This window comes from Lygodium microphyllum, chromosome 3 (assembly GCF_053477565.2).
Source record: "Lygodium microphyllum isolate KBCC chromosome 3, Lygodium_microphyllum_v1.1.10, whole genome shotgun sequence".
Classification (NCBI taxonomy): domain Eukaryota; kingdom Viridiplantae; phylum Streptophyta; class Polypodiopsida; order Schizaeales; family Lygodiaceae; genus Lygodium; species Lygodium microphyllum.
The window spans coordinates 100,807,908-100,825,210 of NC_141137.1; positions in this window are offsets into that span (position 1 = coordinate 100,807,908).

Sequence of the window (17,303 nt, forward strand, 5' to 3'; positions counted from 1 at the left end):
GCATTGTTTTTTTGTATACATACTCCAAGAACATGCAAAGAAACCTTGTGTAAAAAAATTAAAGAAGTTTTTATACATCAAACAATATGGTAGCATGCTTTATTTATGAAACTAAAGAATGCCCAATGTATGCATGGAAAGTAGATGGGTGTATTTGTGATGGATGCACCTTATGAATTGGGTGGACCCAATTAGTGAGGTAAACTTGTGATTGGAATATGACATATTAGAAACTAGGATAGGTTGATAGAGCCATTGGGTTAAGTTGTGTTAGGGGAAAAAGGGTGGTAGAGTATTGGTCCTTAAGGCCATGGAAGCAATTGCCACTCTCCATGAATCAAGTGTAAGTCAATTTATATTTTGTGAAAACACCTTCTGGCCCTAAGGGCATAACATTTTCATAACTAAATTGTCTAAATTGACCAACGAACATAGGTTAGATCCATGCCACACTAATGGATCCATTTCTAGGTCTTAGATAGTTTATATGGGCTCTCCATGTGTTACAATTTTGCTTGGGAAAAAAAGAATTGATGTAGGAACAAGGTTCTAAACCCCTAGCGAACTTGAGAAAAAGGAACATGATTCTATGCAAAGTTCAAACTAAGGGTTAGATTTCTATGACAATTGAAGGAAGTCTAGGAAGTTTAAATGGTATAAGATATTTGCAATCATAAAACCCTCAACATCAATGATTAGTAAATAAATTCTTGACCTCCTAGTTGAAACAATCGAGAGGAATCTAAAAGATCAAGGATATACTTCCAAAAAGTATTTGTTTTCTCTTATCAATTTCAAGGTGGTTTGAATCACTCTTCCTTGAGGCATAGAGGTGTTCGGAGTTTCTCCCAAGATATCCCCAAGGGATACCAAAATCATCTATGGGTCATAGACCGACCATAAAATCTTCATATAACCTCATATGAGAAATTGAGAAAAAGTTTCTTTGACATTGCAAATAAATCCAAGATCTACGATTAGTGAAAGTTTTAATAATAGGAGATGAAGAACTTTAGCAAAGATTACAAAGTTAAGAGAACCCTACTAGTTTATAATTGATTGAGAAAGGTCTCCTAGTAGTTAGTTTGAAAAATGCAAATTGAAAGTCTCAATACAAGATCTTAATCCATTAAAGATATATACTCTAAAAGTGCACTAAAGCAAAAAATAGAAGTAATTAATCATGGTTCACAAGTCCTTATGATCCCTAACAAAGCGGTGTTTTAATGACTACTTGAGGCTCGTGAGGAGGAGTTACTCAAAGGTAATAGTTGAAGTGCATAGACACTCTTCATGGCTAGACCATGGTGTTGTTTTGATTATTACCTAGTGCTTCTAAGAATGTGTTGTTGTACAAGTGAAATTGTGAAGTTACATTATCTTAAAGTACACTAAATGCCTTGAAAGGTTTGTTTCTTGTACCTTGGATCGGTTGTCTTGTACCTTCTACTTGTGAAAACCAAAGTGATCTCTTAAGGAAAAAAGTACTCACTTGGTCTAAAGAGATAGATGAAGAAGACAAGTTTTGTTGTAATAGACTCGTCCCAATGTCCTCTGCCATGCTGCTAATGAAGTGAATCACGATGAATTGTCTCACAAGGGCATTGCTTGAGATAATGATTGATGGTTGAGTGGTGAAAATGCCATAGATGAGAAATTGTATTCGCCCTTATGGTGTATGGAAAGCCATTAGGGCTCTAGCAATTAGTTCTCATGGTCTCATCTAGAACAGGGTAGTAGAGTCATCAATATTGTTGGGTGTTAGAAGACCCAATTCTAATATAGTGGGTATGAGCTACGTAACGTAAGAATATCTACAAAATTGGGATATCCACTCCAGAGGGAGTATTGTGAAAATATATTTTAATAAAGTATTGCTTTCAAATTTTCTACTTGACTTGTTTTGGTATATATGCTGAAAGCACATGCAAATGAATCTTGTGCAAAAGGATTAATTAAGGAAACTATTTTTATACATCAAATAGTGGATCCATATGAGATTGAGTAGCAAAATCATCCATAGTTACTTTGGAAATCATTTGGTCTCCAACTACCTTAGAGTGGAGCATGGCTTAGATTTGACCTATATTTTGCATAGGTCAATCTAGATAATCTAATTTCAAAAACATTTTACCCTGAAGGCATTGTCTTAGAATGTGGATCATCTTGCACTTGGTTCATAGAGAGTGGTAGGAGCTTCCATGGTCACATGGATTGGAATTCTACTACCCCCTTCTCCTAATTAAGTTGACCCAGGGTTCTATTAGGCTAGCCTATCTTCTAATCTACCGTGTTTTAGTCAAGAAGAGACCTAAATGATTGGGTCCATCCATCCATGAGGTGCATCTATCTCAAGGATGGATGGTATTTGGAAATCAAATGATTTCTGAGATGACTATTGATAGATCCACTTTTGAATTTGATGGGTCCATCATATGTGCTATCAGAGTCCTATTGGTTCCCCATCATTAGGGGAGTTTTGAGGTCTCGAAAATGCCTTTTAAGATGTGGAGAGAGAGTGCTCTAGACCAATAAGAGCAAAGCCTCCGTAACGGAACTTCTATTTAAAAAAAAAATAAAAAATCATTTTACAAAAACATATAAATATAATAATATTACGAATTTGTATTTTTATTATCTATTTTTAGTCTCTTATATTCGTGATTATGACATCTTTTGCATTAATGGCATAGAGTCTCGGCTACTTTTATTTAATGATGTTTCTAGATTAATGATAATGACTGATGTAATCGAAATTCAAATTAGTGAAAAGTATGGCGCTCAAATTTTTCCCTCCTTTCTTTTATTCCTCTATTGTTTTTCCCTTAGTTATGGTAGCTTAGTCCTCTCTCTCTCTCTTTCTCTCTCTCTCTCTCTGTGCATGTCTCTCTCTCTTTTACCATGGATACAGAAATTCGACCTTCAACAAGGCGTCCAAGCTCCCAAATCACATCCATATCAGTGTTTAACTCATTCCAAACTGATAAAAGATGGATTCCTACTATCATTAGCAAAGGTAGTTGGATCACCATGCAACAAGCAAAGAGTGGAAAAAGGCAAAGATATGAGAGCTCGTTTATCTCTGCTTGGAAGGGCAGAATCCGAGATTTTAAGCTTGGAGCAAATAAAAATAGCATCAAAGAGGTACTAGTGCAACATGTGTTCATGCATAGAGAGCTGTCTTTGAAACCTGGATCTTCAAAGCTTCCAATGCATAGACGAAATTGTAAGAATTTGATTCTTAAAGTTTTTCCTTTCTTAAACATGGTTTAAGTTTTTCCATTATAATATTTGTTTGTCTTGTAGATGTCTATCCCTCTAATCTTGAGGAATGGCAACTAGTGGAGTCTATGATTGATGTTATACATGGTTCAATTGGAGAAAAAATGTATAGAGGCAGAAAGAAGATAGAGCTTGCAGAGAATGGAATATTCTTTTATGACCATTCTTATGTTATCCTATGCGGCGTTGCCAATGGGGATCAGTAAACCTCCTTCCTTTGCCACATTTTTCAAGCTTTGAGTGGCCTTTGCCAAGTCTAACTACTAGCGAGGGCTATAGATGTAAGATATTTTTTGAGATCCAGAAAGCACTAAAATCTAATATCTCAAGTAGGCTAAGTAAAGTTACTTTGTTTATGCCTATTAATATATTTATTGATTTCTTCTCTAATATGGAGATAAGAATAACAAAAACCATGCTTTCAGTGAAGAGACTAACATATGATCATATCATACAATTTGTTGATGAAGGATGGGATACAAGGAGAGAAGGAAAAATTATATGTAAGATAGATCAAGACTCTATAGCTTGTAAATATATGATTGCTACTCAAAAGTTTATCCTTAGCTTTTACTATAGTCAATGGCATTTTGTTGGTAGTAGTCTAGTTGCTTTAGACCAAAATCTTAATGATTTCAGCAAAGATCCTATAGTGGATCTTGATATTTGGTTCAACGAGGATATTATTGCAATCTTAAAGATCGGAAAATCATGTATGCTACATCAAGTGAGGATGGATTTACAAAATGAAGACATTGAACTACCATGCTCCTTTGTATTCCAACTTCACAAGAAACAAGTAAGTTTTCACATCATATTATATCTACTTAGATATATATCAAGATCTCACTTCTTAACTAACAAACATTTGTAATTTATTTTTTGCAGATATCGAAAAGGAGAGAAAATAATATACACTGCAAGGACATTCAAGAAAAGATATCTTTACTATCAATATAAAATATATGTACAAATTTTGTAGCAGATGTCTATTTGCCATCTCTATGAGATATACAAGGGCTAAATGGCAAATTTCTATATATGAAGGCTTACAAGGTGATATGGTAAAGCTATTTCTTTTTTGGAGAACTATCCTTTCTAGGAGTCCTTTTGCCTTTCTTTGATGTCTTGGGTATAGAAGGTGTGGGTAAAGGTGTTGAAGTTGTGGCTTCACCTTCCATGGTTATAGGCACCGCATCTCCTTCATGGTGCAAATCCCCACCAATCTCTGTTGTTGGTTGTATACAATTGACCATTATATACTTCAAGAGCTTTGCTTTGACATACCAAACATGCTCAGATGCATAGCAATCCTTCGAAAACTGTCACACATTTATAGAAAAAAGAGTTTTAGTTTATTATTGTTCTTACAATAGACTATATTTTAATCATCAATGGACTATTTGCAATGAATATCTATCTTAAAGTTTAACGTCTTTCATATTACCTTTACATGCTTATAATCATTAAGATAAACAAAGTTAACCATTCTTCTAGCATTTGCAATCACCCTCCAGCCAAGAATGGCTATCATCGTGATGAGGACACTGCAACCACCAACACAAAGTAAAACTATAAAGAGGACGGATGGTAGTTCATAGAATAAACTTATGTCTCAATTATTTTAATCAATAACTTACCACAATTTGTCTATATTGCATTGTTGCAAGCAAATCTGACGGCATAGGGGGTCTTTTCTCTAGCTCTTCAATTAATCTTTTTGCACCTCTATATATAAAATATATTGAAATTTAGAGTAGTTACAAAAAAAATGAATTGAAATATCAAGGAGCCCTTGGATAATATAACTTACAATTTAGCATTTCCATGGCTTCTTTTCATAGAGTTGATTAAAAAACATTGCTTATCCACACAGTCTATTGCAATCAAGATCCAATGATAACTAAAAGTAATCATATCTCAACAAATTAGTAGGATAAAATCTCAAAAACTCTAATAGAATATTGAATCACTTACTTTTCATTATATGGAATTATAAGGAGCTCCAAAGTATTGAAGTCAATCAGATTGAACCACTGGTCAACAAAACTTGTATCAAGCTCGTTCCTCATAAAGAATGAGATAGATGGATCAAGAACCTCAATTTTTTGTTGCATATCCAAAGGAAACTCATGCATTACACACCTAGAAAAGGCATAGAAATAGTGAGTATAAACAAGAAAAATCTTATTGTTAAAAAAAAAAAAAGTAGAAATAATTATGGGTGGATATACCTTAGGCCAACAAGAATAATACTCTCATTTATTTATCTTCTTTTATCCTTAAGAATCTGAACACATGCAGCATCAAAGGAGATAATCTCAGTTCTTTTGCCTGAGTCACCAGGTAAGAAACAAACGCACTGAATCCTTTTGGATTAGCTGCTTCAAGAAGGGTCGATAGCTCATTTTCAAAGGACTCTAGTTGCTCTGCTTCCCTTTCTTTAGCCCTTTGCCTCCTATACTCTCTCCATTTATCTGCCTGTTCCTCTTTAGCTTTCTCCTCTTTTTCATGTTGCCTTGTATCCCTCTCATGGGTGACATCCTCAACCTTGGAACTAGAATCATCTTTCTTTCTCCTAGCTGGGGGCACATTAAGGATATTAAATGTCTTCTCATCAGTGAGGGGAATTGGCTCAAGGACCTTTGAAAATCTATATCTTAGCCTCCTAAGAATTACCATATCCTTGTCCATGAGTGTGAGCCTATGAGCATGAGCAGCACAAATATAGGCATCTTGAAAAAACTCAACTAGAAAATCCTATATGGCTTCTTGTATACAATTAAGGGCTATTCTTGTCCATCTAAAACTATCCAAACTATATTTGTCACAAATCTCCCTGACAAGCCTTTGAAAAGACAACTTTGGAATTGCATTGTCAAGAGCCTTTATTGCCTTCCTAATCTCCCTTTGGCACCTGACATTTTGAGAAAACTTTCTCTTTAGCTTTGACTTTCTAGAGAGCTTTGGAGGTTTTGAAGATTCATGAATCTTTGATGTTAAACCCCTAGGATCAATCTTCTCCTTCCTTACTGTTGCTTTAGTCCTAGCCATCTGCCAAAAAAAGACATGTTACTTCTTGTCCAGTATGTCCAGTGAAACACAAATTTCAGACAAGAGGCCTCCTTGTAGCATGTTGTTTTCGCGTTTCACCGAACTTCTTGTCGAGTGTGTCCAGTGTGTCTAGTGAAATGCGAGTTTCAGGCAAGAGGCCTCCTTGCAGCATATTGTTTTCGCGTTTCACCGGATAACACATAAATATCAAAGGAATCAACAAAATGAAGAAGAAAAAAAGTTGATCTAAGGAATGCTGTTAAAATTACTTGAAATATCCACAACATTAAGGAAAAAGTTTGAAGGATTGCCTAAAATCTCCATAACATTAAGGAAAAAATTTGAAAGATTGCCTAAAATCTCCACAACATTACCATTACCTAAAATCTCCACAACATTAAGGAATGCTCACACTATGGAAAAAATTCGTTTATAGTGCTCATAAGCTCATAATAATATAAAAAAATAAGGAAAAGTATTAAAAAAATGCATTGAATGGATGCCTGGGCATTGAGAAGGACGGATGTAGAAAACCATACCTTCTTTGGCGCTTTGCTGGGAAAAATCTGTTTAGAACCAATTTTGTCAATAGGTCTGGTGAAACGTGAGTACGTTCTTCACAACCACAGCATGACCACGGAAATATGCTCGAAGACCCTACTGCATGACCACGAAAATGTGCTCCATGGCCATAAAAATATGAAACGAATTTGGCCATTGCTTCCCTTTATTGGGGGATTTCGATGGTACATGCATTACTTGGCGAAGTGTTAAGTAAAACACGTGCGACGTATTCTCGAAAAAAGGGAGTGCGCATGTCTTCTGAGAAATTTGATACGATGTGTTAACTGAGACACGTGCGCACGTATTCTGAGGTATTTCGTGCGTGCAAAAATATTGAAAAATTCATCCAAATTTGTGGTCGCGTTTATTTTTCCATCATTACGCAAACATTTTCATTGGAACTATCAACACATGTTTGATAATCAATATAAAAGCTTTTGGAAGCCATTCTCTTCGATATTGTCTTCCTTTCTCCCAAAATTTTGTTTCGACTTTCCTTCAGGGTCCTTGCTTCTTGTTTGAAGAGCAGTTCAACAATTTCTGATAGATAACAAAATTTTGTTATTACAAGTATTTGAACAAAATCAATTTGATTAATATAGAAAGAATTTTTAATAACACTTGAAAAATTACAGATGTCATGTGCCTTGTATCTTTTAAAAGGAGCATAGCACTTCCAAAAAGGATTTTATCATAAATTTATGTGTTTTAATAGAATTAATTCATAGTTCATGTTTTTCTTCTTGTTTTGCATCTTTTGACCGGTGAAATGCGAAATAATGTCTCTGGTTTAGTGGTATTTTGCTAACTATCACGTTTCACTGGTGAGATCTTCAAATAACTTTTGTCTTCAAGTAGTGTCCGGTGAAACATGATTTCTTCACTAGCATTTGCCTTGAACACCTTGTTTTCGCGTTTCACTGGTCAATTAACAAAATTTCTCATTTTTTGATTTTTTGACTTGAAAAATGCAATTTTGGGGCCTCTTTCCATGGTTCCATATTGTTTTATTGTATATTGTTGCCATTCTGCTTTGTTTTCAGGGATAAATCTTTTGTTGGTCAAGATGACAAAGAGAAAGCTATCTCTGGAAGGAATGGATGAGGAGGAGCTAGTGGAGACTTCTGATGATAGGCTCTTTAATTTCTTACACACAACTGGAAATTCTTCCAAGTTTAGCTATATCAGGGAAATTTTCAATGTTCCTTTTGATTTGAAGGAGTTATTGGAGGATCTTGAAGATAAACTTAGGGAGTACAGATATTTTTATGATAGACATGTGCAAGGTTTAGAAGTCAATGGATTTGTTCATTATAGTGACTGAGCCACCAGTACATCCAGGTCAACTTTGCTAGGCAGGTTCAACTTCATTGATGAGGAATTCAGAAAGAGAGAAACATATTGCCCTTTCCACAGGTATCAACACCAATGCCTTTTGATCCACAAGGACGTTGGATTTATTGTGTATCTTAAGTACATGGAAAATTCTTCTCCAGATATAGACCAATAGGGAAAGCTAGAGGATATTTCAAGTATGGATAAGGAGGTCGAAGAGAAGGAGGAGATGTTTCAAGAAGATATTGAGAATCAACTTGTCCAAGGTTTTGATGTAGGTTTGTTCAAGAGTGACAATATCACAATGGTGGAAGAAAAGGAGATCGAGCCAAGTGCACAGGTTGATGAAGAAGGTCCTCTTGCATGTGTTCCAACATTTCTCACTTATCTTATCAACAAGAAGAGATATGTGTTGCTAAATGATATTCAACATCTTTTTGATCTTAGAGAAGATTATTGCTTAGCAATCCTTGCAGGTTGGGGCAAAAATGACATGAATTTTAGAGGTTATGAACAAGAACCACTAGCAAGTCTTGATGTTGAGGGAGAGAATTTCCAAGACAGCTCTATAGTCTTGCATACATGTATTAATCAGATCGTAGAATACGAAAAGGGGGGGCTACCTACAGAAGAAGAGTTCTTGGAGGTCTAGAAGAAACTTCATATTGATGATGTAGGGTATGAAGAGAGATTGAAGTCTCCATCAGATGAGAAACCCAAGAGTTCAATAAATCTTTATGATGATAGTCTTCTTGAAGAAGATGAACACCCTAAGGTATGAAATATAATTCGAAGTTACCCATTGAGTTTATGTTAGACTTTATTATACATTATAGATAAATATCTTATATCTTATACTGTTGTGGTTTGTTGTGTAGATTGAGATTGAAGATCTGGAAAACTTTCTTGGAAGGGCCAAGGGCTCTAGGCCAATGAAGCTTGGAAAAAATCAAAGCCTTGGCCATTATATTGGAAACTTAAACAATCAAACAATTGTAATATATCATAGTAGATTGTCTAAGTTCTCTAAGTCTACCAATGATGGCTTTGAGAGCTATCTCAAAGATAATTGGATCTCAAATTTTCAGCAGAGGTTTGGATAATATCATTTTAGTGGAGAAGGAAGAAGCCATAAGAGTTTTTGGCTTCATGCCTGGATACAGTGGATCTAGAGCTGGATATTTTGGAGTTCTTGGCTCCTATTTGCTCTCTTATGTAGGAGATAGTAAGAATTTGAAGCTTCTTCCAGGCTATCAGAAATAGGAGTTTTTGAAATACAGAGGTCTTATTGAGTGGGATGAAACAAAAGATTCCTCTAGAGGCCCTGTCGAGCTACCTGAAACCAAGGACTCCTCTGAAGGCCCTGTTGAGGTGCCTAAAACTAAGGACTCCTTTGGAGGCCCTGTTGAGGTGCCTGAAACTAAGGACTCTTCTGCAACACAATCAAACTAGAAGATGCCAAAGATTAAGGGTTTCTTGAAACCCATCTTTTTCCAACTCTTTGTTTGGTTTGTAACCATTCTGTAAATCTTTGCTTTGCGCAAGAATTTAAATATCTATCTTTTCTTCTTTGGGTAACAATTTGTATAGTCCTTGCTAAAGATGATGTGTTGCTTGATGTTGTTGTATCTTTAAGCTTGAATTTATGCCAGATTTGTCGATAGAACCATTGAAAGACCTCTAATAAACCGTTGGCTTTGTGTCTTCCACCTCCATGTCTTGTGTGTCTGAAATATTTTGTTATTGCTTAATAATGTGATTTTTCCATACCTTGGGTTGACCAAATAGATAGAGATCCATATTGTTTAATAAAGTATAGAGCATGGTTGTATAGAATATGCTGCATAGTCAACAAATAAAAAAAGTTATTAAAAAACATTATATGAGTTTGACAATGAAGAAACAAACATATACAAACTTCTTACCATATAGTGAGTAAAAGCTTCTGTCATCGCCTTTTTGAAAATGTTTAATTGGTTTTTAAAGCCTTTGAGATCATCATCATTCCATTCAGTCTTATCACAATAAAAAAAACACTTTGTCTAGTGTTTCCCAAACTTTAGCTTTTCTATTCCGAGCTTGTCCATTATCAGTGTGATTCTTAACTGCATTATGTAGGGATTTCCACTTATTAAATTTAATAGTTGAGCCACCATTTCTCGAGTTTATCTTGCCAAGTCTCCCATGAAAGCCTAGAAACCTTCTAGCCTTCACTCCACCAATATATGGTTTTTTTGGGACACAATTACCATCCTTAGACTTCTGAAGATCTGGTTCAATAACAACATTGCCACCATGCAAGCCAATTGCAGAGAGAACTTTTTCAACCTTTGTTATAACATCTATTCTAGTTGATAATGGCTTCAGCTTCCATGCAAATCCTATATAGAGATGAACAAGCTTTTCAATTATCCTACAAAGTGCATGAAGTGTACAAATATGGGCATTCTCTAAAGGAATGTCCAAGACTGGTTTAAACTGTGGATCCTTATTGTGCCTAGAGGGAGCTCTATTCCAATTGCTTGAGTTTAACTTTGCAGCTAGTGACATGCAGTATAAGCAATGAGATCTCGAGTTGGCTCCCTTTGATACATTATACATATATTTGAGTGTCTTTAGGTCACCAACTATGTGCCACTCAATCCTGTAGTTCCCAAATCCTTCAACAAATAGCTCTTCTCCTGCTTGTTGCCTTTGAATAACATTAGGTATTGATGTTTGATGAAAAATCCAATATAATATATCAAAATTCTCAGTATATACCTCAAATGCTCCTAGCCACTAGATGTTATATTTAGATTGAACACTAAATGATGTTGAGTGATTGCAATGACCTGACGAAAGTGCTCTATTAATCAAGATGATAGAGATTCTCTCCAATTTTTTACATTTCAAAATCTCACTTTCATCAAGTTTAATCACAAATCTAGCCACTCCCTGTGCCTCTGCTACAAGTCATAAAATTTGATCATTAAGCATTGTAGGGTGGGCAAGTCAAGGAAAATATTGTTAAATTAATTGAATGTAACCTCCTTTTTCTTGCCCTTGAAGCTAGCCTTGATATGAAAAGGCTCACCTAGAATCCCCATCACTTTGTTATTAACTCTCTGTCTGATAGTCCTAACCACAAATGGCTTTGGAAGTATGCAATTGCGTACCTGTCCTTGCTTCATATTTGATTGTAAAAGCTGGAAAAGTTGCATATAAGCATCTCGACTGATACCAATACTATCCAGTGTCTTCTGCACTAACTCAGAATCCAAAGAATGATCCTTTACAAATGACTCCAAGCATTGTTTCTTTGCTTTTTTAAATTTCTTCTTCTCCAAAACATCCTTTGAAACTATTGAAGGAAGAAGATGATAATAAAACTGAGCTGCTTTTGAAGAATCTCTTTCACTTGCATTTGGTTGTAGAAGAGATCTAAGCAAAATTAACATCATAAATCAATGCAAGTAATTTAAATAAAGCCATATTTAAGATTTTTCAAGTGAAAAAACATATACCTTGTTGCTTGGATTCTTTTACCACAGCCTCCTCCTCCTCGTTTGAGTTTCTCAATATTTTTAAGAGCTCTTTGTCAATTTCAAAGGCCTAATAAAGTTTGCTTTCGTTGATAAGCTTTGATATGCTTTTCCAATGAATGAGCTTTTTGTTGACAATCCTCTAGCTTTTGCAACAACTCTATATTGTGTTTCATCAAAAGATGATTCTCTAGTCCAAGGATATCCTTTTCTGCAACAAGGTTAAGTGTATAACCTAAAAATCCATTGTAGCCATCACCAATAAACCTCATTAATGATGAGCTATTATAGAAAGGAGGAGTGCTATTTTTGCTAGGATCTTTGGGATATAGCTTTCCATCTAACCAAATATCAATATTCTTCTTTCCTTCAAACTTCAGTATATGTTTCATAGACTCTGTAACCATGATAGATTTTGTTCTCTTTCTTATTGGTTCATACTCACTATTCAACTCAATATGAAGATGATAGAGAGGTCTTTTATGAGAGCTACAGAAATCATTGGATGATTGATCCGTAGCTGAGTTACAGAGATCATTGGGTGATTGATCCATAGCTAAGGATATGATTAGAAGCAAGAACGAAAACAAAGAAGAGACTACTAAGGAGGAGAAAAAAAGAAGAGAGAAACAATGGAGGGAGGCAATCAAGTATCCACCAAAATTCAAATTGAATATTACTTTTCACTTTAATGAGGAGAGGTAAGATCTTCATTATGACAATCTTGCCAACTTTATGGCGACCTAGATTTCTAGGTTTGATGTGACCACGAGAATATCATGACAATGACTTATTAACGAATTTTGATATTTTAACTTACCAAAATATAAATCTTTTAAAAATTCTATAAAATGATTTTATTTCTTAATTTTTTTAAATCTCTAGGATCTCTTACAGGGCATTTTCGAGACCTCAAAACTCCCCTAATGGTACCATGGGTGGATACATTGCTCATGTGTGGCCTGTTCACCACTTGACTATTGGCCCTTGTCTCAAGCAATACCCTTCCAAGATTTATCATCACCTCATTGGCAACATTGATAGAGGATCTTGGGGTTCATCTATTCTCTTCAGAATTGAGTCAATACTTTCTCTTGAGAAATCACTTTAATTGCCATAAGCAAAAACCAATAATAGGGAGTAGTAGTGACTCAAAGCCCTGCCTTGTTTCCACACTACATGTGATTCCCTATACCTAGTGGTGAACCCTCTTATGTGCGGCGTCACGAGGGTGTAGTCCTGGGATGTGTCTATGTTGTCCCGCTTTTTGGATTAAATAATACAAGAGTATACCTTGAGCTCATATATCGTGTTACCTTTCTGTGCCGTGTTGAGTGCGTAACGAGTGTAGGTTTGTCACACTAACCAATCCAAAGTTTGGGAAACAATCCTTTCAAGGCATTTAACTTACTTTAAGATAGTGCAACTTCATAATTCCAATCATTGTACAACAATACATTATTGCAGACACTATGTGCTAATCCAAAAAATATCATAGTCTAGATATGAAGAGTGCCGATACACTTTAGCTATTAATTTCAACTAACTCCTTCTAGGAGGCCTTAATTAGTTCATAAACCACTCTTTTGTAGGGATCATAAGGACTTGTGACTCATGATTAGTTGTAGTTTTCCATTTATTACAAAATAGGATACATGTTTTTAATGTGTTCAAGTCTCATATTACTCAAACTAATCATTAGGGAGTCTTTAATAATAATCAATCATAAGTTAGCATAGTTCTCTTAACCTCTTAATCCTCACTAAAATTCTTCATCTCCTATAATTAAAATGTAGCTAACCCTAGATCTTTGATTTAGTCACTCATGTGGTCAAGGCATCTTTGGCTCAGTTTCTAATAAAAAGGTTATGGCTTGATCCTTTAAATTCCTCTTGGTTATTTCAACTAGGAGGTTGAGAGTTCACATTAATAATCATAAATGCTTGAGAGTTTTTAAGATTATGGTTAACTCATACAATTCATGTTTCCTAGGTTTCCTTCAATCATTGTAGAAATTTGAAGTGCACCCTTATTTTATAAATTCATGATATTTCCCCTAATTTGTAGAGAATCCTATTTCTTTTACTCAATTTCACTAGGGTTTTATTGCCAAGCTTCCTCCTTCATGGACTATTATTTATTTTGAGCTAGGTTTAATTATGTTTGATTATATCATCGATCAATATTTTCTTCTATGATTTTTAAATAGGCCTTCAGAAAACTTTGTTAAACAATGTGTTAAGGATAATACCCAAACTGAATTAGTTAGACATATGTAGTTAGGTTTAGTTAATTGTAAACTATTAACATTATGAATAATATTAATCTTGTTGAATTGAACATGTTTTTTTTTGTATCTAAGCAAATTGAATGTGTATTTTCCAAACTATACATGTGATAAAGAATGTAAATGTTCTCTTGATAAAGTGTACCTTGCAAAACATAAAACAAAAACCAAGTGAGTTACTTGGTCAAAGTCTAAAATCATGTGGCGTTGAAGTTTCAATATTTTTTTGCACAAGAATTAACTTGTAACATTGTAAAAGCATGTAGCTAACACACAAAAGCACATGAACATGCTATACAAGTAGAATGTCAAAGAGCTAGCGCACGTCTCTTCATCATGTTATAATTAGAGGGGTGGGTCCGATTCTCCAATATGCATTTAAGAAGGATATTCACTTTACTTTTCTTTATTGTTCAATATTAAAATGATAGATTCTAGTAAAAGCGTAGTTTTGAAAGTAGATTTTAACCTTAGTAAAGATCATACTTACATTGTACTTATGAAGACTACAATTGCCTTTGTTGTATCCAAGTTTGTGTTCATAAGAACAAACTAGATGACTTGGCCTTACAAGTCATAAAGTGATGAAGTTAGTTTATACTTTATCTATAGTTACTTTTACTAACTTATATTATTATTAATATATGAATTATGATTGATTCTAACTACAAAAACTTATAGAAACTATTATCTATATTGACTCGCTTATGTTAGAAGTAGCTTTTGCTAAAAGTTATTACTCTAACCAACTAAAATGGTATAGTTAGTTGAGGTATTATCGAAAGTAAGTATGTTGCTACTAGTAAGCTATAAGTAAACTATTATTCATAATTGAATATAAACATTAATTAAAATAAACTGTTAACTACAATTTGTCTAGCCATATCAAATATATTAAAGAACATAGATCATTATATTATTATACAATGTAAGCTACTATACTAGTAGAGAATGCAAGCTAACCATATCCACCTAGTTAATTAAATATACTAAGCAACTAATAAATTTTAACATTCCATAAAAACTAAACTATATCTATAACAAGAAAATTTAATAACAATAGCGTAGAATGGGGGGAAAATTTTCAGAAAGGTTACTTAGTTAAGCTTCTTTGGCATATCTTTATTTTAGGTGAGCTTTTTCTCCATTGTTTACATCAATAAGACCATGGCTTATTAGATATCATCATATCATTACAATGAAAGGGTGTCCCAAAAGTGCCATATACAAAAAAACACAAATATAGACATGACTTATCCAATAGTAGTTACTATAGAGAATTGAAACATTTAGTTCCACTATAGAGATTTAATATAGACATGGCTTATCCAATAGTAGTTACTAGAGAGAACCGAAACATTTAGTTCCAAAATATAATTCCAATGCAAGCATATAAATTTCCTAGTGGGGCATGAAAAAATTCCAATGTTTAGGCCTAGGATGGATCCAACCTAGGTCTACGAAGAGTCATTGATACATCTCCACCAGAAAGCCTTGGTTGGTGCAGCATGCCTTCTTTTTCATGAAGACTCAAAACCCTCATGAATAAAAAGTACAAATGTTTTCATGCTAGGTAAGGATTTCGTATTATTATTTCTCTTAAAAGCAAGACATGTACAATAAGGAACCGATCTAATATGCACTCGATATAGCCCACCACAAAGTGCAAACCAAAATCCATAATACAAAAAGCATAATAATGGTTAAAAAGACTGAAATGTCATCAAGATGCGAGATCTAGAGCATGGCAGTGAGTTATGGTGGATGGAAGGAGAAGTGTGGACTCATGATGGAGAAGACAAAGACACTGTTTGTTACACAAGTGAATTAGGTTCCAAGATTGAGACTTGGACTCATAAACACAATCTTGTGTATGTGGTCAATGACACTGACACTTCACTGAAAAGAAAAGAGTACTATCATTGCATTAAGAAAAGGAAGCAAATACAATGCTTTATAGGAAAGTAGGAAACTGCAGTAGGCACCACTGTGCATATGGGATAGGTTAGCCTGCATGTCCTTGGCCCTGAAGCTCCATACAAAGAGGTTGTTTAGTGAGTGTGATTGCTAATTCTCAATACCCATCCTCAATCACAACTAGAAAGGCACAAAGTGTGTAGAGGCTGTAATGAGAACCACCTGCAAAGTGTGGGCACACCACAAACATGGTAGACACCAGAGGCTGTCGCAGAAAAGGCTAAGTGTGGTCACCAAAACATGATGGACATCCAGAGGCTGTAATAGGGGCCTCACAAAGTGTACAGGGACTATAATGCCAAGTTACATGAGGATTTTATAAAGCTTATGGCAAGAAGCATTAGGGCAAGGAAATACAAGGCTTTTAACATAGTCTATTAGAGTAATGAGAGTAGAAGGACTGATGAGTCTTGTCCTTTTGATCGTGGTGGTCTTTATCTTCATCTTCATCTTCATCTTTTGGTCCATGGTCTTCTTCTTCTTTCACAGCTGCAAGATAGGCCTTTTGGGACCTCTTCCTAGCATGACAGAACTTCTCAGTATGTCCGGTCCTTTTGCAGAAGTCATAGAAGAGCGGTTCCTTTTTACCTTTGTATTTGTTGTTTACATATAACATTTGTTCATCCTTTGAAGTGCTGGGCTCTTCTTTGCCTTTAAGTTTCTTTTCTTCCTCTAGCAGAGAGGCTTTAATATCAACAAGTTGAGGATCAGGCATGTTGGTTAGAGTGGTTGATACATTATCATAAGCAGGAGGCAAACTTTTTAACAAGACACCAATACAAACATCTTCATCCATTTTTAGCTTTATTCCTGCAAGTTGAGTAAGCAGGCTTTCCATGTAGTTCAGATGGGATGCTAGGGATGTATGAGGCTTCATATCAATTCGGAAAAATTCAATTAATAGACCTTAGACGACTTTGACTGTGCACCAAATAGGGTATCCAATTTATCCCAAGTGTCATGGGACGTGTCATAGGGATACATGATGGATGTAGCTGTCGTCCAATTCCAGTTTGATGATGGCTTGTGCCTTGTCATCATTCTTCTGCCAAGTAACTGCAAGGTCTGCATCTCGAGGTTTCTTCTCTTTGCCATTTGTGATGGCCCAAAGACCCTTCTTCATCAGGATGAGCTTGATGCGGGTTTGCCAAGTATGGAACCCGACTCCTTTGAATCAAGCATTTGGAGAGTCTTTTCCCATGTTGAGGTTGCAAGATCAACAGCAAATCAACACCAGAATTCTGAGATTTTATCAGTAGAAGAGTAGATTGCAATGTGTC